We start from the raw sequence: 19,860 nt of genomic DNA on the forward strand, positions 1-19,860 counted from the left end.
ACGCAAACCATTTCTTTGAGTTAACTGTCACTATGATGGAATGATGACAACCATGTGACTTCCTAATGTCATTGAACCATTCTCTGTCCGTTTTCAACATCCTTAAAGATTGTCACAGCCTGCGAAACCCATTCATTCCTCTTTTTGTTGTTACAAGATAGTATCAGAACTAGTTCCTGGTTAAGGAGAGAAGCAGGGAAAGGGTAGGGAAGGAAGTTAATTGCCCTCCTGGGACATTCTGCTGTTTTATTAGATGCTCTGAGTATCATTAAATGTTTAAGAATCCACAACCGAGCTTAATTTTTTTCCCCTACTCTAGTGCATTTTGAATGTCTCTACTCCAAAGTTAATTCTTTTTAGAAAGATTGCTTTAAGGAGCTTCATAGGATATTATTGGTGGAAAGAACCTGAGAGATCATCTAGTTCCACCTAACTTTTCCTGAGAGGAAATTGAGACTTAAACTTAAGTGGTTTATTCAAGGTCCTCTTCCAGAACAAAAGATACGCAACAACAGGGAGTCAGTGGCTAAGACTCAAACCAAGGTCTTCCATTTCTTCATCCAGTGTTCTGTCCACTATAGTTTATAAATATTGCCTTGGGACTCCCCTGGCAATTGTACTTTGGGGCCTCTAAAATTGTTTATAACCCAACATTTTCCTTCCCTTGCCAGTCTTCTTACATTTTTTCTTCTCCACCATACAATATAGTCCCGTAACATGGACCTCTGATGTTTCTCCTACACAGCTCTCCATCTCCTGACTCATGCATTTTCACTGGCTGTCTCCCCATGTCTGGAATTCTCTTCCTTTCTCTCTCAATTTCCTGACTTCCCTGATTTCTTTCAAGTCTCAGATAAAACCTTACCTTTTGCTAGAAGCCTTTCTAGATCCCCCCTCAATGCTAGTGCCTTCCTTCTGAGGTTATCTCTAATTCATCCTTTATATATCTTGTTTGCATGATATTTCCCCCAGTAGACTGTGAGCTCCTGGAGAGCAGAGATCATTTTTGCCTTTCTTTGTATCATCAGTGCTTTGAACAGTGTCTGGCTGCATTTAATAGATTCTTGTTGACTTCACTGCCATTGCTTGGTGCTTCGAAAGAATAGCAATGGTCAGGCTTTCTTGAGAATGTGAGTTATCTCACCCTTTTAACAACCCCATTGAAGACAATTATAGTTTCTCCTTCCTTGGAGAAAGTACAGGCCATATAACTTTTACCAACTTGTTGTATACAGCCAACCCTGCCAGGAAATGGTTGATGTTTCCATTTACAATCCCAAACATTCCTAAATTAATGAACAGATCCAGTTTTCTAGTGAGAACCTCATCAGGGTATCAGTTTGTTGATCTAAGTTTTGATAGAGCCTAAGAGAAAGAGAAACACTGGGGAGGAGTACAATAAATGTTTTTTTTTTCATTCATCATTCCTTCATTCATTCATGCCCACACAAGAAAAAGGTAGTACCTTACTCAGGGGATGAGGAAAAGGAAGAAATCAAAGGTAATGCCAAGGTTTCAAATAGGTTTGGCTGGAAGGATGATGGTACCACTGATAGGAATCAGAAAGTCAAGAGAAGAACTAGATCTTGAGAGCAAAGATGAATTTAGTTTAGGATATGATGAGTTTAAAGTCTTATTGGAATATCCAGGTAGAACATCTAGGATACAATTGCAGATGATGGACTGAAACTTGAGGAAATTTGGGGAGCTAGAAATGCAAATTTAGCCTGAGGACAAAACCCCAGGAAATGGACATCTGACAAATTGGAGGACAAAGATGACCCAGAAAAGGAGATGGAGAAAAGATAGGAAGAAAACAAGGAGAGTATAACACCATGGAAGGGGCAGGTCATTAGAAAGCTTTAGGGGCCTAACAACCCACCTGAACAGACTCCAAAGTAGCTCATTGTCTTGATCAGAGGTGCATCAGAAAGCTGAATTAGTACAGGAGTGGTTGAAATAATACTAACCCACCAATTTGGACTGAAATCTAAACAAGGCACCTAATTAGTATAAGTGGTTTGTTTTTACAGTTATAATCTGTAGGCTACAAAAGTTGTTCAATTTTACCAAATGGCAAAAGTATGAGGAGGGAAAGCCTATGCAAATAAAGAGCTACTGTGATCCTGGAATTTATAAAGCGAAATGGTCCCAATTGGTTTTTCCCTTACTTGGAGCCAGAATGAAGCCAATTATAAAATTCAACAGCAGCAATGATAATAATAGTGATCTTTCTAAATATTCAGGAGGACACTCTCTGAAGCATTTTCTAGGAGATCACACCCTGCTAATTATAGGGAAGTAGAAGCACCATTTTTCAAATATATATATGTATATTTGAAATAAATATATATTTGAAATATATATATATTTGAAATATATATATATATATACATATATATGTATGTATGTGTGTATATATGTATGTGTATGTAGGGACTGGAGGATGAAAAAGTAAGTGTTTACCCAAGACAAAAACCACAGCTCTTTCAATAGCTTTGCCAGATGGCATTGATTAATGTAACCAGATTTCAGAAACCTGATAATAAGACATTAAAGACAGAATTCCATTAAATGGAACAGAGCAATCTTGTATCTGTGGACATGCGTACATTTGCAGTTGCTTTGTGACTCAAATGAGAATTGTGCCGAACATCTGCAAATGAATTACAGAAATTGTTGATGATAATTCCTTGAATTTCTCCAATCACTAATGCTCTGGGATAAGAAAATCACAGAATCCTAGACTTGAGCTGGAAAGATGCCTGGGTGTTTGAATGATAAAGAAATTTTAAAATTGAGTAGTCCTTGACTATGTAGCCTACATAGGCCATACCACCACTCATGTACCCCTGAAAAGCTATCTGAGGTTCTAGATATCTTTTGGGTACTGAAGTCTCTTCAACCCCATAGCTCATGAGTCCCTACCGGTGTGTTGACTTATACTAGTCAGGCAGAGTCCTCACTCAGTTTAAAGTAAAGGCATTTAATGAAATAGCATGAAAACACAAGTAACAATAGCCAAATAAACTTGGACCTTACAATGCACACATTCTCAGTGAGAAGCGAGAATAAGCAGGTGGATCAAACATGGGTTATACAAACGGAGAAAATTCGAAGTCAGAGCTCCCACTATGGAGGAACTGGAATTTGTTTCTTTTCATTCACTTTCATTTTTTTCTTTTCATTCGTTTTCCTTGTCATTCACTTTCCTTTCATTGTCCTTTGCAACTTTGGCTTCTGATTTTATCATTCAATTGAAACTTCTCACTCTAAAAATTACCAGTGATCTCTGAATTTCCACATACAATAGCCTCTCTTAATATTTATCCTCTTATTTGGTTCTGTTGACTGTCCTCTCTTCTCAGATGCTTTGTATTCTTTAGATTTTTGTGACACTGGTCTCTCTTGGATCTTATCCAACCAGTTTGATCATTCCATCTCTATATCCTTTTCTGCATCATCACACATATCTTGTATCCTAACAATGAATGTACCCCTCAACTCTCATCTAAGCTGTCTTTCCTTCTATTACTATGGTCACTTAATGACCCTAGTGAGAGTGTGGCCTTACACTTTCTACTCCTCTCTGTCTCTCTCTCTCTCTTTCCTGCAACTTTCTTTCAGAACAATACATTAACACACTGTTGAGGAGGCTGTAAATTGTTTCAACTATACTGGAAAATAATTTGACATGATTCAGGGAAGGTGATTAAACTGTTCATATTATCTGTTCCATCGCTGGGCATGTACTCCAGGGCAATCAAAGATAGAGAGAAAGGTCTCATAGATATTTTAATAATCATAGTCATCCTGTTTGTGGTAACAAAAAATTAGGAATAAAGTAAGTGCCCATTATCTCTGGTGGAGCAAATTGTGGCAAATAGATACAATGAAATGTTATTGTTTGTCTTTCTTTTTTGAAGAGGACCAACGGCATCATGAAGAAGATGTCTTGACTTGCATATGAATTAGATTTAAGTGAGGCAGAATTATGCAAAGTCATCAGCCTCACTCTCTCTTCCAGAGTCTTTAAAGTCCAGGGTGAAGACAAAAACAGGACAACTGGCAATGGGCTGGGTTGGGATGCAGTGAATGACGTTGGCATTTTTAATGTCTGACCAAGTTTTGAGCTCTCAGTAGCACTTGCCTAGTCACTTTTATGGCTATTGGAACAAATGGTTCTCATCTTCCCATCCTGCCAGGGAAAGTCTTCACATGCTTGGGATAGACATCACCTAACACACTGATGGGTGTGAGAACTGATACACTCAACTTGGTTTAGCCCGTCTGCCAAGATGGTTTTATTGGCATGTGGCTGCTGCACATGCTACAGCTCCTTGGCACCACAGATGAAGTGGAGCCATTGGGTGACAGGTAGACATCAAACATGGATGAGAAGCCTAGAAAAGGGCTTGGCAAGCCCTCCCACCACAGGGGCCAGTCCATCCTGAATACCCCATACATCAGACAATGAAATATTATTGTGCCATTCGAGCAAAATATATGAAGAATTGAGAGCATAATGCGAAAGTATATAGACTGATACAGAGAAAAGCAAAAGCAGCAAAAGTACAATAATGTTTGAGAAATTACTCTCTTCCAATCAGTATTAATCAGCTTGCTATTTTACATAAATCATATAGGGATAATTAGATAAGATAGGTTCTTAGAGTAGGCCTCAAACTTTAACATTCACTATTTGTTTACCAGTCATGCAGCTCACTTGCTCAACCACAAGAATGCTGCTGTTGATATCTCCCTCCTGTTTTGCTCAAATTCCAAGTCCCAACCCAGCATGGGTGGGATGCATTGATTCTTTGGAAAGTCCCCCATTTATCTTTGTACCTCTGGATCACTCCCTCTTGTGCAGCATGAGCAGGTGATCATCTTATGACTGCTTAGTCACTGAGGGTGACAATTGCCTTGTCTACCTTATGACCACTTAGCGAAGATGACACTTGCCTATCTTGTGAACTTTGGAAAATCATGGTGAAAACAGGGGACAAAGATTCTACTCCCTCACAACTTTTCTTTTTCCTCTAGCCTAACATATCTTCATAGGAAGGGAGAGACACCAAAATATTTGGCATTTAGTGAGACTAAAAATAAGACTTTCAAATGAGACGCTTCATAAAAACAGGTTGTGTAACATCCTGGCATTGACTCCATGGTGCCAAATGTCCTGGAATAAGGTTGGAACAAAATTTTTCCAGAACACATATTGCATAAAGTGAAATATAGCAGTGAATAGGAACTGGGCAAACTGAAGATAACAGTCCTCATGGTTATAGTATACACTTCTATTGATACATACAACTCTTGGGACACTCCAGGACCACCACCCAACCTAGGGGTGAGCTTCTGGAAAATCCTGGAGATGTGGCCCAAGTTGAGGCAGGCCCAGGGGACTCATTGTGAAGTGAAGCCAGCCCCAGTTATTTGCTCTAGGTCAAACTCAGGAATCTCATGTCAGCAAGTGCTACCATCTGTTTTCTAAATTTTTCTTAGATTCATCCCCATTCTACACGTTCTCATTACCCTTACCATGGTCCAGACCTTCATCACCTCATGCCTGAATTAACATAACACCATCCAAGCTGGTTCCCCACAATCATTGTTCAAACCTTTGAGATCTCTCCTGCACACCAATACTATCCTAATCAAAACGTAAAGGAACACTGTATTGCCTAATATATCAAGTCGTCTGTATAGCTTTCAAATTTTTTCTTAATCAGGACTCACCTATCTTTCCAAACTGATTTCCCACTATTATATAACACATGTATATATATATATATATGTGTGTGTGTGTGTGTGTGTGTGTGTGTGTGTGTGTGTGTGTGTGTGTAACTTTTATTTATATATGTATATCTATGTATTTATCTATATGCATTCATTCTTATGGTTACCAAACCAATCAGTCCAAGAAACATCTATAAAATTCCTACTATGTGCTCATCATAGAGGATACAAAAAAAAATGAAAAGGTCCTTGCCCTCAAGGGGTTACAGTCTATTATTGGGATACAACATGAAAATGGAAACGTTTATGCATATTACCTCTACTGATGCAGTTCCCAACCCCTCCACACCTTAGCACATAGTTTCATCTAATAAAATTCCTTACCCAATGGCCAACCTTACCCTGCTAAGCCTCTCCAAACTTAGGCTAATTATCAGAGGATGGTCCATTCACCTTAATTCTAGTGCCTTCCCTCCATTGATTATCTTCATCATATTCTGTATCTAGGTTGCTTGTTCATAGATGTTTGGATGTTATCTCCCCTTGAGCTCCTTTAAGGTAGAGGCTTGTTTTTACCTTTCTTTGTATCTCCAGCACTTAGCACAATACCTGGTACGTTGTAGACAATAAATATCCATTGATTGACTGATAAGCTTTTTTTAATTTGGCAAGACCTTCCAGAATTTGAGGTCCAGTAATATTGTAAACCAGGACTGATTCAAGCTGGTCTAATAGTTCAGGTTCTGGATTAAGATGAAATGAGACAAGCTAAAACATTTAAGAGTTAAAAAAGGATGTTTATTTAGCCATTAGGGAAGGAGGCAGCTAGAAAGACTAGTGAAATGACTGACTTTGATAGACTTAGCTCCTCTCAGCAATGCAAGGACCTAAAACAACTCCAAAAGACTCATGATGGAGAGAAAGAAATATGGAACCTGAATGCAAATCGAAGCAGACTATTTTCTTTTTTGGTTTTGTTTTGGTTTTTTTTTTCCTTTCTCATAGTTCCTCCCATTCATTCTAATTCTTCTACACAACATGACTAAAGTGAAATATGTTTAATAGAAATGTATATGTAGAGCCTATATTAGATTGTGTTCTCTCTTGGGGAGGGGGGAGAGAAGGGAGGGAGAGAAAATTTAAAACGTAGAAGTGAATGCTGAAAACTAAAAATAAATTAACTTATTATTTTAAAAAGGAAAGACTAAAATTCAAATTTGACCCCAATTACTTACTAGCTGTGTGGCCCTGGGTAAGTTATTTAACTTCCATCTGCCTCAGTTTCATCATCTGTAAAATAAGGATAATAATAGCACTTATATCCCAGGGTTGTTACAAGGATAAGCTGAGATACTTATAAAATACTTTACAGTTCCTAATGCCCTGTTCAGAGTTTGACAAGGGCAAAATCCTACAAACTCTCTTTTGAATTGAGCTAAGGATGGTTTTTACAATATTAAATACAATAAAACATTATTAAAAATTTTTTAAAAACATCCTTAGCTCCTTGGCTGTATAAGAACAGTGGTCTGCTTACCCCTATATTATAAATGGTAGCTATTATTAAGGGATATTTCTCTGTCTCTCTCCCCCCTCAACACACACATACACACACACGTGTGCACGTGCATACAAGCACACACACACAAGCACACACACACACACACACACACACACACACACACACACAGCATTGATTCAGCTGTGCGTAGTTTCTCTGCCTCTTCATTGGCCATGATAGTTTGCCATTCAGGAGCCTAAAGGAGGAAATGGTGCCTCCTTACTGTTGATTCTTTAGATTTGGGCCACCAGGAAATTACATAAATGACTTGAGCCTTAGGCCCCTAAGTCACTCAAAAATGGTTTCAATACCTATTAAAGAAAAATTAGTGTAGCCCACATGGCAGATATTATTTATACCACCCCTAGCATAACCTCTGAGAACCCAACATTGGCTCCATGCCTAAAAAAGGAAAGTGACTTTATTGGAAACTACAGTTAAAAGGCTTTATTATAAAAGATTCTCAATACATTTTTGTTAGTTGATTAATCTACAAAATCTCTTTAAATGCTTCAGCCACAGGTTCTCCAGGTGTTTTGATGCCTTCAAGTGTCTAAACCAAACCAGACCTCTCAGAGTTTCTGTCCCAAGGATTAGTACCCCAGTGAGCCCCAAAACTCACTCCTCTGGCAGACAAGGCCATCTTGACCCCAGTGATAATAACCTAGGTTTAAGCTAAGCCATTCCAAGGGAGAAGTATTGGAGTTTTAAAACTTCAGAAGTGACTTTAGTCTTCTTAGGAGAGGCTCCTTAGTACATCAGGGACTTTGGAATTAATACTAGACTAACTAGAAAGGAGCTGGTCCACCATCTGTTGATTTGGGCTGCAATTAATAACACATGGAAAAGTACCCAAACCTGCAGACTAGCTCTGTGTGGGCTCATTTTGGATCCACTAATTTAATAAATTTGTGTGCAATGGATTTTCAAAGTAGCGATAAAGTTACAAAGAGGCTTATTTATCCAGGGCGTTTGAGCAAAGCTTTATTCCTGTCAATATTGATGAACCAGCCAATTTAAGTTCTTTAAATGGAAGAACTCATTTCCATTCAGTCCAATAATTATTTATTGAAGACCAGTGATATGCCCTGTAACTACCAGGTGCTAACATGCGTTCAAATTGACATTGTGATCCTGCATTATTACAAAGAGAACTGAAAACTGTTCATAAGAGGGCTGTTTCACAGGGAGAAAACTGCAACTGTAATGTCTCCTTTTCCAGTTACAGGACAGAAGAGCCTTTGGCAAATCTATTAAAATATGAAAGTGAAGCATGTTTACTCTCACAGAAATAAGCATAAAGCTACCTTATATTTTTATAGTCTTTAAAGTGATTTCACTTGTTTTGAAAAGGAAGGAAATGGGAATGTGAATACCAGGTTGGACTCAAACTAATTGTGTGACGACAGGCCAATCGTCATCATCATCATCATCATCGTCGTCATCAAACATTTATGTAGAATTCTAAGGTTTATACATCACTTTACATACATTATGTCATTTAATTGTATAACTCTTCAGTGCCTTATAAACCATGAAAGGTTATGTAATTAGCTATCACACTATCTCTCCACAATCTCACTTGGTTTTCACAACACTTTTGTGAGATATGCAAGGAAAACTTCCCTCATCACCCCATTTCATGGATGTCATAGAAGATGAAATTCCAAAAAGCGATTTGCCTGTGTCTGTACAGCTAGCTGAGTCATTTCATTCTTATTCAGTTATTTCAGTCACATTCAACTCTTTGTGACCCCATTTGGGTTTTTCTTGGCAGAGATACTGGAGTGGTTTCCCATTTCCTTCTCCAGCTCATTTTACAAATGAGGAAACTAAGGAAACCAGGGTTAAATGACTTGCCCAAAATTACACAGTTAATAACGTCTGAGGCTAGATTTGAACTTCTGATTTCCTGACTCCAGTTTCAGCACTCTATATCCAATGCACCACTTTGCTGTCCCAAAGTCTATTCATGGTCATCGTATAATGAAAAGAGTATAAAAATGACAATCAAAGGCCCTATGTTTCAATCCGGTCACTATCATTTATGATAGGCATGACCCTAAGCCACCCTCCCTGAACCAAAGATCAGATATTACCAATCCTAAATATTTCTCATTTGCTCTGAAGATTCAATGAAATTAATATGATCATTGGCATTTATACATCAGCTATTCATTATCTCAGTTAAATCACATGGCAACCCTAAGAGATAGATCCTGTCAGTTTTATTATCCCAGTTTCACAGATCAGAAACTAAGTTTTCTAAAGAAACTTTCCTGCTCATCATAACACAGCTAGTCTGGGTCAGTGGAGGGACCTGAACCCACGTGTTCTTCACCTGAAGTCCAACACGTTATCCACCATGCCATACTGCCTCTCTAAATATGGGAAACTACTTTGAAAGCTGAAGTCCTGTACATATATAAGGTAGTGTAACCTATGTTCTAGCACCCTACACTCTGGGATTACATGGACCAGATTTTATTTTAGAGACAAATCCCTTTGGCTCATTTCCCCCCACATGAAGTTTCCCCTCTGGAAATCTCAGAATACCGTTTTGTCCAGGTCTCCACAGAGGTCAGTAAAAGAACCACCCAGCTCCTGTGTAATAGCAATATATGTTGGGTTCTGGAAAACATACACACACGCACACACACACACACACACACACACACACACACACACCAATAACAACAGATAGGACTCACAGTAACTCAGCAATAATCAATACAATTTTCTTCTATCTCTGATGAGTCCCATCTTCCTCTCCCCTTGAGACCTATATAGCTCTTCTAATTCTTCAGAATCATATCATAGTATCAATGTGAATGCATGTTAGCATCCAGTAGCTACAAGGCATATAGTTGGTCCTCAATAAATAATTAGTGAATTAAACAGAAATTTTTTTTTCCATTTGAAGAATTTGAATGGGCCAGTTCTTTCCTATTGACAGGAATAAAACTGTTTGCAGAAAGGTGATGAAGTCTGGATAACTCTCAGGAGGGAAATGAAATTGGTGTCCCTTCTTCACCCTATAGATGCATAAAGTCCTCCAGCCTCATGGTACTGCCCTAATGCCTCTTAGAAGGAAACAAGCTTAGGGTTGCTAGAGAAGTAACTCCCTCCCAACAGACCTATACCTTCTTCGTAACTTGTGGTAATAATAACAGACTGTCAAGAGCCTTGAGCCATGTCCTGTCTTAGTACCTTACTATTCCTCCATAGATATGAAATTATGTGCATAATTCTCTTATCTCCAGGAGACTTATTAAATTTCCCTCCTCTTTTTAGATGGGTAAGACCCCATACTCTCTAGAAATTTGACATTTTCCAGAAATCCCCCTCCCTCTGTATCCAGGAATGTGGGGTTCAGGAACTCCCACCACTTGCTCATGTGGTTTCCATCTCCTGAGATCCTTGACTAGGGCCAGAAACTCTTGATCGCCCAGCACTGCTATGCCTTGAGGCTGTCTCTTGGGCAGAAAAACTCTATTACCTTTTGCTGGCTAGCAGTGGTGGGGTTAAGAGTGGTTGTTTGTAAATTGGTAAGTCACCCAGACAGGAACCTTCCCCCCCCCAAAAAAAAAACCCCTCTTCTCTTAGGTATCTACTCTCTGATCCAAACTCAGCTCTCACTTAATCTGCATAAGAAAGGATAACAGCAGGTCTACTGTTTTTCTTTTAAAGGCATAACACAAAGGGATAGCTTTGACTCATAATAGTTTGAGTCAATCAGTTCATCCTTCATTTCTGAAATTTAAGGAATTGTCTGGGAGGTGGATGTATTCACACCCAATGGATGCTTTCACACCCAACACAGAAGGACAGTAGTACCTTGCTGTAACTTCATCAAGTTGATCAGGCAACTCCCCTGATCCACCCTCCCAAATAATGTTTGTAATAATCTGAAAAAGGGATAAGCTCCCTGGCCTTCTTTGCTTCATAGTATACACACCTCCCAATACAAACACAGTGCATAAAACTGATATCATTCCTTACCTTTGACCTCATTTTACACTTTTCCTCTATTGGTGGGAAGAGAAGGATTATTACTCTGTGGAAATCTGCTTACACTTTGTGTCTCTTTTATGAACTTAACGTTCCTTTTGTAAATGTATTTATATTACATAATTTATTATCCTACATTGTAAGATTCTAAAGAGCAAAGACATAGAGCTGGATAAAACCGTAGAGGCTCTCAGTGCCTCCCCCTTCATCTTATAATTGAGGAGATTGATATTCAGAGATACCCAAAGTCACTTAGCTTTCTAGATATACTGACAGAGCTGAGATTCAAACTCAGGACTTGAAACTCCAAGTTCAGTACTCCTTACTCTGCACCAGGCAGTTAAATGATAAAGTAGATAGAATACTGGATCTGGAATTAAGAAGACCTGAATCCAAATCCAACCTCAGACATTTACTAGCTGTGTCACCCTGGACAAGTCACATAACCTTTATCTGCCTCAGTTTATACATCTGTAAAGTGGGGTTAATAATAACTCTTACCTTCAGTACTTATAATTCTTGGCATACAGTAGCAATTTAATCCATGTTTATTGTTTATTGACTACATCCCAGGGTTACTGGGAGGAATAATATTTGTGATGAAATAAATTTTGCAAACCACTTTGCACACTGTAAAGCAACACGCACACACACGCACACACACACACACACACACACAATCATACCACACTGGGTCAGTAAGATTAAAAACTATGTTATTGTCTCTGTTTACTACTCCATTTTTGTATCCCCTACCAGGACAGAGCCTCAGAATCATAGAGTCCTACATTTAGAGGCAGAAGAGACCTTGAAGGATATGCAGCCTATTATTCAGGAATTTGCCTGTTCTCGATCCAAAAGCCTAAGGTTCAAGAAGTCCAATCCCATCACTTTGTAGATGGGGAAACTGAAGCCCAGAAGGGCTGAGTAACTTTCCTAGTCCAAGTTACATGGGTAGTGGTCGAGATAGGATTTGAATTCAGGTCCAAATTCAACCCTCATTACACGGCACCATTCTGCTCAATAAGATGGTTCCTTATTTCTTTTTTGTATCCACCACCAGAACAAATCTGTTCCTTTTTCTCCTGAGCCTGGGTCTCCCAAATATACCTGTTGGTTTTCCGGATTTAAATGTTTCTCTCACTTTTGTCTGTGATAGGTAGGAGATAAATAAATATCTGTTGAACTCTGGAAGAATGGGTAAATAAATGGCCTAAAAACCTGATAGTCTTTCAAGTCAAAGTCACCCCTCTTTCACATTTACTTCTCTGACCCATTTTTTCCTCCCTTTTTCTTCATAATTAAACTCCAGCCCTGCCTCACCCCAGCCCACATATACATGGAGACTCAGTTCTCTCTCTCCCTCCATGTGAAAGCACCATGGACCAGCCTCAGGACTCAGGGTAACAAAACATAATCATTCTTGTAGCAGAGTTCTCTGGGTCTTGGGAAAGCCCATCCTCAGATGCCATAGAATCCCATGGAAGATGGGAAGGAAGAAGCTGGGACAGCTGCATTGCTCTCTCCAGCCCACACACCCCAGCTCTCTGTAGCTCTGGGTTTCCCAAATGGAAACAGATAAATTGGAAAGGGTGCAATTCCCAAAGCTAGGGTGGTAGAAAAAGAAACAAAAACCACCATGTTGTGAGAGAAATAGCTGTGTTGCCATGAGATTTCTCCCCAGTGGCCTAGGGCACCAATACCACCTGGTGACAAATCTCAGATTCCACTAAGGTGGTATCTGTTATCATGGGAAACCAAGGATGCCCTTACTTGAGTAAGACTGAGACTGACATCATCATTTAAGCTGTTTCCATGGGCTAGAGTGTGTGAGGTCTTTCTTCCAAGCTCAGCTTGTAATTATAGGACTGTGAGCCAAAGTACTCATATGCTCAGTTCAGGCTCTAGCCCCCACTTTCTTTGGGTATTAAAAGTATTATTTTCCCAGACAGTGCTATGCTATTTGAGGAAGCCTGAAGATTACATGGAATTCATTTTTTTTTGCACTTACTCAGCAAGAAAATAATTCACATTTTCAGACCTGATTGAATTCCAAAAATGTTTCTCCCAACTATTCCTATCAGTCTATATTGAGGGATTAAGTAGAGTATGGTGGGAGTCTAATGATCTGCTAGGAAAATTTCTGATATTTGGTCAGGCCTGAGTCATCTCCCTCCAGTCAGATCCTTTCTTCCCTTTGAGGGATAGTACTCCTACTTTTCCTCTCCCACCTATAAAATCACGCGAGATCAGCAACCAATACATTTAAATGACTTCATATGGATGGATAAAGGACCTCAGGTACAGTGTGGATAAGAATTCTGATGGGCAAATGTTTAAGCAAATAAACCTCTGGAGACAGCAGGTGGAAGTCAAACCCAGGATCCAAGATTTGACTTTCCAGTCACACGCAGAAGCATCAGAGAGATTTCATGACATTTAGCTTCAATTCAACACTGATTGAACTCCTATGATGCACTACACTAGGTACTGGAGTGGGGTAAGGGTGGACAAGCACTGTAATTTGAGAAAGAAGCAAACAAGTGCCTACTGTGTGCCAGGCACCATCTTCAGCATTTTATAAATATTTTTACAAACATTTTTTGTTTGATCCTCCCAACAATCCTGAGGTAGGGACTTTTATTATCCCCATTTTACAGTAAGGGAAACTGAGGCAGACAGCAATTAAGTAACTTTCCTAGGGTCACAAAATTAGTGTCTGTGACTAGATTTGAATTAAATTCTTTCTGACTCCAAGCCCAGTGCTCTATCTACTAGACCACCAGCTGCATTTAATTAAGGAGCTGACAACCTATCAAGACAGGGGTTTCTCAACAAGATGATGTAGTTTAAGCTGGAAGGAACATTAGAGTCATATCGTCTAATTTCCTCATTTTAAAGAGGAAACTGAGGTCCCCAAAGGCTAAATGAATTACATACGGTCTCACAACCATTAAGGAAGAGAACTGGGGTTTGAATCTGGAATTCTCTGAATTCAAATCCATCACTGTTTCCAGTTGTCTACCCAGTAGGTATTTGCACACGTTATTCTTGTATACAGGTTAGAGGAAGGATGCAGAGGACTTTGGATAAAAGTGTGTTTTAGTTTAGATAGCAGTATATGAATTGTGCAAGGGAATAGTACAGGAAAGAAATGGTTGGAAGGAAAGGAATCTTAGAACCTTGTTGGATTCATGATTTTGTCTGACATGTTCCTTTAGATTTTCTAAAACTTGATGTGACCAAAATTCCATCACTCCTTCCTTCTAAGGAATATCCTTGCTCTTTCCTCTTCAACCTCCTTCACTCCCATTGTCCAGTAGCATCCAACTGGATTTGTTGGGTTCCGTTGCCCAGTAGCATCTAAGTGAATTTATTGGGATCCATGGTCCAGTAGCATCCAACTGGATTTATTGGGTTCTAACCTTCAATGAACATTAGATCACGTTTGTATCTCAGGGACTGCCTGGTGAGAAGATGGAGAAGTTTTGTAGAGAAAAGGAAAATTCACCTCAGAGGCTTGAATGTAAGTTGACAAAATAAGGTTTAAAAAAAAGAGGTCAATCCTCCAAATAAACTGAGTTTGCTGCTTCTATTCAAAGAGTTTCAAGATCCAAAATGGACCATATTAACGAATGTGTCTATGAACATGCATCCACACGTGTCTATGCAACGCAAGTTGACATGTATCTATGCATGTACTTTCACATGTGTCTATGCACACATGTTCACATGTGTCCATGAACATGCATTCACATTTGTCTGGGGAGGGGAAGTCATCAGAGCTTTTAAAAAGTATAAAGAAAGGCTGTGTAAAAGGCTGTTGGTGGGGAAAGTTAAAGCTTCTCTTTGTCTACACATGCAGACTGCATGTGTAAAAAGATGTCCAAATATACATGTGTATACAGTATGCTCACAACTGTGTAAAGAGTGCATTCACACCTGTTTATACATTCATGCTTACAGCTGTGTATGTAATGTGTTCATATCTGTGTATACACCTGTGTTCGCACCTGCGTATATAACGCGTTCCCAACTGTGTACACAATGTATTCACAACCATGTATACAGTGTGTTTGCACCTGTGTATACAGTGTACTCATACTTGTGTATACACATGTGTTTGCACCTATGTATATACACACACTTGCGTACTTGTATGTACGTTTGTTCATACATGCACAGGGTAGGTCAGGATATTAAAGTCTATCAGACTTAAGGACGAACTAAGACAACCAGATATAAGGAAAATTGTCAGAGGCAACAGGTGCGTGTGCTTGGCTAGAACAAAGCATCACGCCCTGTGGGCATAGTACTTTCTATTTAGGTTATCATCTATACATGCACATTCACACATGTTTGTTCACATACTTCACACATGTCTATACACACACATTCACAGGTGTCATGGGGGTGGCCATCAGAGCTTTTAAAAAATTTACAGAAATGTTTAAAAGGATGTTGGCGAGGCAGTTAAAGCTCTCTCTGTCTATACATGTGTGTTCACATGTTTCTATACACGCACATTCACATCTGTCTATACATGTGCATTCACACACATCTGGGGGGAGGTCATCAAAACCTTTAAAAAGTATGAAGAAATGTTTCAAAGATTGTTGATAGGGGCAGTTAAAGCTCTCCCCTTGTCTATACATGCTCATTCACACTTGTCTATATGCATACATTCACATATGTCTATACAGGGATATTTACACATGTCTATACATGCGCATTCACACTTGTCTGGGGTGGGGAGATTATCAGAGCTCTTAAAAAGTATAAAGAAATGTTTAAAACAAGTGTCAAGGACTTAAGACTTGGACAACTTTCCTTCCCATTCATAAAGACTTTATTATTTTTATCACTGTTTCTATGATGAATTCCTGGCTTTGTGTTTTAAAATACCACAGGCCCTGAAGGATAACTTGCTACTTAAAAACTAATGGAATTTGAGCTGAGAAAGGAATGAATGATTGCCTGAAATGCAGCTATCAATGCTATGCAAAAAATAAAGGTGGGGGAGACCCATTCAGCTGTACCAACTGCCCAGGCACCAACAGGCTGAAAGTGAGGAGAAAAGAAAGATTAGAATAGTAATGGGCAGTGTAGGGAGATTTTAGGAATATTAGGACGTATGGAATCCCTCTTTCAATCTAGTACAGAAGGTGTCCAGCTTCCATCCATCCCCAGTCCCTAACCCCATTTCTTCACTTCACCCAATAGAATGTAAACTGCTTGAGATTAGGGATTCTTTCTTTTTCTTTTTTTAAATTTATACCCTCCGCCCAGGACTAGCATTGTGCCTGGCACATCATAGGAGCTTAATAAATTCTTATTGGTTGATTGACTGATTTAATGCTAACAAGAAAGTTAGAGAAAGAGTATTCTACCAGACCTATTCCTATCCCAATTGACAGTTATTGAGTCAGAATACACCTTTGGAAAAAATGTGGAATTCTTAATGCAGAATTGGAGCTACTTTAAGCCTTGGTTTTTCATAGACCTCTTTGTCTTTACATCTCTTTTGTCCCATAACAACCTACCTTGTACCATGCTCTGTTTTTATTCATCCCCATCTGTCTGCTAGATAGCTAGGTGGCACAGTAGATAGAGTGCCCAAGAACCAGGACAACTCAACTTCATGAGTTCAAATCTGGCCTGACACTAGTTCCTAGAAGTCATTTAACCCCATTTCCCTCAGTTTTCTCATCTGTAAATGAGCTAGAGAAGAAAATGGCAAACCACTCTAGTATTTTTGCCAAGAAAACCCCAAATGGGGTCATGAAGAGTCTGAAGCAACTCAACAATAATAAATCTCTGTGTTACTTAAAAGTAAGTTCCTTAAGGGCAAATACGGTGGCTGCATTTTGTCATTTCATATCCTCCAATAGCTACTCCCATGTCTTGGTTATAATGTATGCTTAACAAATGCTTATGGAATTGACTGAAATGAAACTGAGGGGAAGTTAAGCCAAACCCTGTCCTTCCCCTTGAGATAGGCCTTTGATAAGGCAGCTTGGCACAGCTCAGGACTCCAAACCAGAAGGCCTAGGCTGAAGTACTGTTCCCAACATCTCTAGGAAGAAGATCCCTTATGATTTTAGTGACTGTGCATTAGAGGGATCTAACATAAAAAACCCCACCTTATATTTGTTGGAGCATATGTGGTTTTTGCCTTTGTTTGGCTTAGTGGTACTGACTCTCTAAGCCTTTCATGCTACGTGAGGCAATGTGGTAGAAGAGGATAGACTCCAGATCTTCAACTTGGAAAGACTTGGGTTTGAATCCTGATCCTAACCATAAGATCATAGATTTGGAGCTAAAAAAGACCTTAGAGGCCATCAAGTACAATACCTTCATTAGGAAATTGAGATACAGAGTTGGTGAAAAACTGGGGGCTTGGTAAAGCAAGAGGGAGGAGTCAAAGATGGTTTTAAGCCTCAATTTTTCATACAACAATTTGTCTCCATTTCTTTGTCCCAATAACAGGATTCTTTGTTTTTGTGGAGACCTTCCTGGAGGGTCAAGAGTAAGATCTGTGAACCAATGAGATTCTGTATTTTTGATTTGCTTCACCTGTATTTTCTGGGTATCAAACTAAGACCCTGGATGAAAAGGGCATTTCAGATCATGAAGAAGATCTGAGTTCCACTTTATCAGAGGGCAGTATGGACCCTTTAATAAAGTGTCCCTGGTTCAGAGCTCTATCTCAGTTTCTTTTATGGTAGGTTGGACAAGTTTTAACCCTAAAATAGAAGCCATTCCTACAAAGGTTTGGCTATCCTTCCTGCCCCTTATTTGATCAGTGGTGCAGATAGCATCAGTTTTGAAGGCTAAACTCAGGTCACTGTCTGAGATCCATCATTAGCCTTCGGGAATCATGGTGGCAGCTAATGATGGCTCCAATCTGGCATCTTCTTTCCACTATTTTCTTGTGTTGGTCTTTTTCTTGCCTCTCTTCCTCCCCTTCAGGGTTGAGATCAGCAGCCATCTGGGTAGTCTGTCCCCTAGGTCAAGTCCAAAGGTTCCCCAGAGCTTGGGGAATGCAGAGCCAGCAGGAAGTTCCCTGGCTTCTTCCCCTAACCACAAGCCTCTGTGGGTAGACCCAAAAGATAGAACTTCATTCATAAAGTACTTTGAAAAATTAAAGCATTTCTATAAATGTCAGCCATTGTTATTATTGCTGTTAGCCTTGGGCAGTCAAGTCACACATTTACATTTCTTTGTCACTTCCAATTCAAACTAGGTTGTTATAAAAAGTGTCCTACTACAAGGAAAATGTAGGCCTGCAGTAACAGATGCTGAGAAACAAAAGCCGTGTGAATTCTCACTTGCCATATGCTCCAAGCCTCAGGGTTCTAGATATTCCCTAAGATGGGCCCCTTCATGAAGTAGAAAGCTGATGACCTTCAGAGGAAATAATCAAACCTGAAAGTGGTAGTGGCCGCTAGTGTGCAGTAAGGCAAGAGTTTATATGACTTAGATCCTATAGAAGGGACCTAAAAAGCTATCCAGTCTGGTATTCTCATCCTAGTCCCAGTCAGGTTGAATGGATGGATGAAAAAATCACTGATAAAAAAGCACTGAAAAAGCAAAACTTAGTGTGTGCCAAGCACTGTACTGTTTTTCTAGCTTCACATTCCTAATTGGGAGCATAGCTGGGATTCAAACTCAGGTCCTCTGAGACTCCATATCCCATGGTCAACATGTTTCCCTGACCATCCTTCTCATTTTAGAGTTAGGAATCTCTGAATCAAGTAGTAAAACTAGCACATAATCCCAGGTCTTTAGATGCCTAGTTTAGTACTCTTTCTAATACACTACAATGTTTTCTAGATGAAGACAGACAAAAGAAAGACCTTTCCTGCTCCATAAAGCTTCAGGAGGAGAGCTGGGTCATATCTAATTTATGTTTTCTGCAGTTAGTAGCTGACTAACAAGCCTGAGGACAGTCAGGTAGTATAATGGATAGAAAGAGCACTGAACTTTGGAATCAGGAAGACTCATTCTCATGAGTTCAAATCCAGCCTCAAACACTTATTTGCTGTGTGACCCTGGGAAAATAATTTAACCCTATTTGCCTCAGTTTCCTCATCTATAAAATGTTGAACTCAGGTCTGGATCCTCTATTCATTGTTCTGCCTAACTGTCCTGTGTTGAATTTAGGAAAAATCACTTTAGCAGCTGTGTAGAAAAATGAATGAAGTAGAGAAAGATGAGGTAGAGAGACCAGTTAAGAGGCTGTTAGGAGTAGTCTAGTTGAGAAATGACGAGGTGTTGAATTAAGATAGTACCTGTGCATGGAGGGAGAAAAGAATGAACGTAAAAAATGCTGCAGAGTTAGATCTGACCTCTGATGGTATATTTGGGCTGAGAGGAGCAAAAGAAATCAAGAACTCCAGGGTTAGGAACACAGGAGACTGGGAGAATGGTTATGCCTTTGGTAGAAATAGAGACATTTGGAAGAAGGGTAGGTTTGAGGGGGAAGATAATGAATTTAGTTTTGACCATGTTGAGTTTGAGAAATCTCCAGGGTAGCCAGT

The 19,860-nt window shown here is 39.4% G+C and overlaps 1 protein-coding gene across 2 annotated transcripts in view; it reads right to left on the reverse strand.

Moving 5' to 3' along the window:
* The window catches only part of LOC140527168 (protein unc-93 homolog A-like), a 262,533-nt gene that overhangs the window by 210,222 nt on the left and 32,451 nt on the right, over nucleotides 1-19,860 (reverse strand). Inside the window, exon 2 of one of the 2 annotated variants that reach the window (XM_072643888.1) lies at nucleotides 6,981-7,035. The exons of the other annotated variant lie outside the window; for it this stretch is intronic. The gene's annotated coding sequence lies outside the window, so the exon portion shown is untranslated. The remainder of the gene's footprint in view (nucleotides 1-6,980; nucleotides 7,036-19,860) is intronic. 2 annotated transcript variants of the gene reach the window in all.

The sequence above is a fragment of the Notamacropus eugenii genome, chromosome 2 (assembly GCF_028372415.1).
Source record: "Notamacropus eugenii isolate mMacEug1 chromosome 2, mMacEug1.pri_v2, whole genome shotgun sequence".
In the NCBI taxonomy this organism is placed as follows: domain Eukaryota; kingdom Metazoa; phylum Chordata; class Mammalia; order Diprotodontia; family Macropodidae; genus Notamacropus; species Notamacropus eugenii.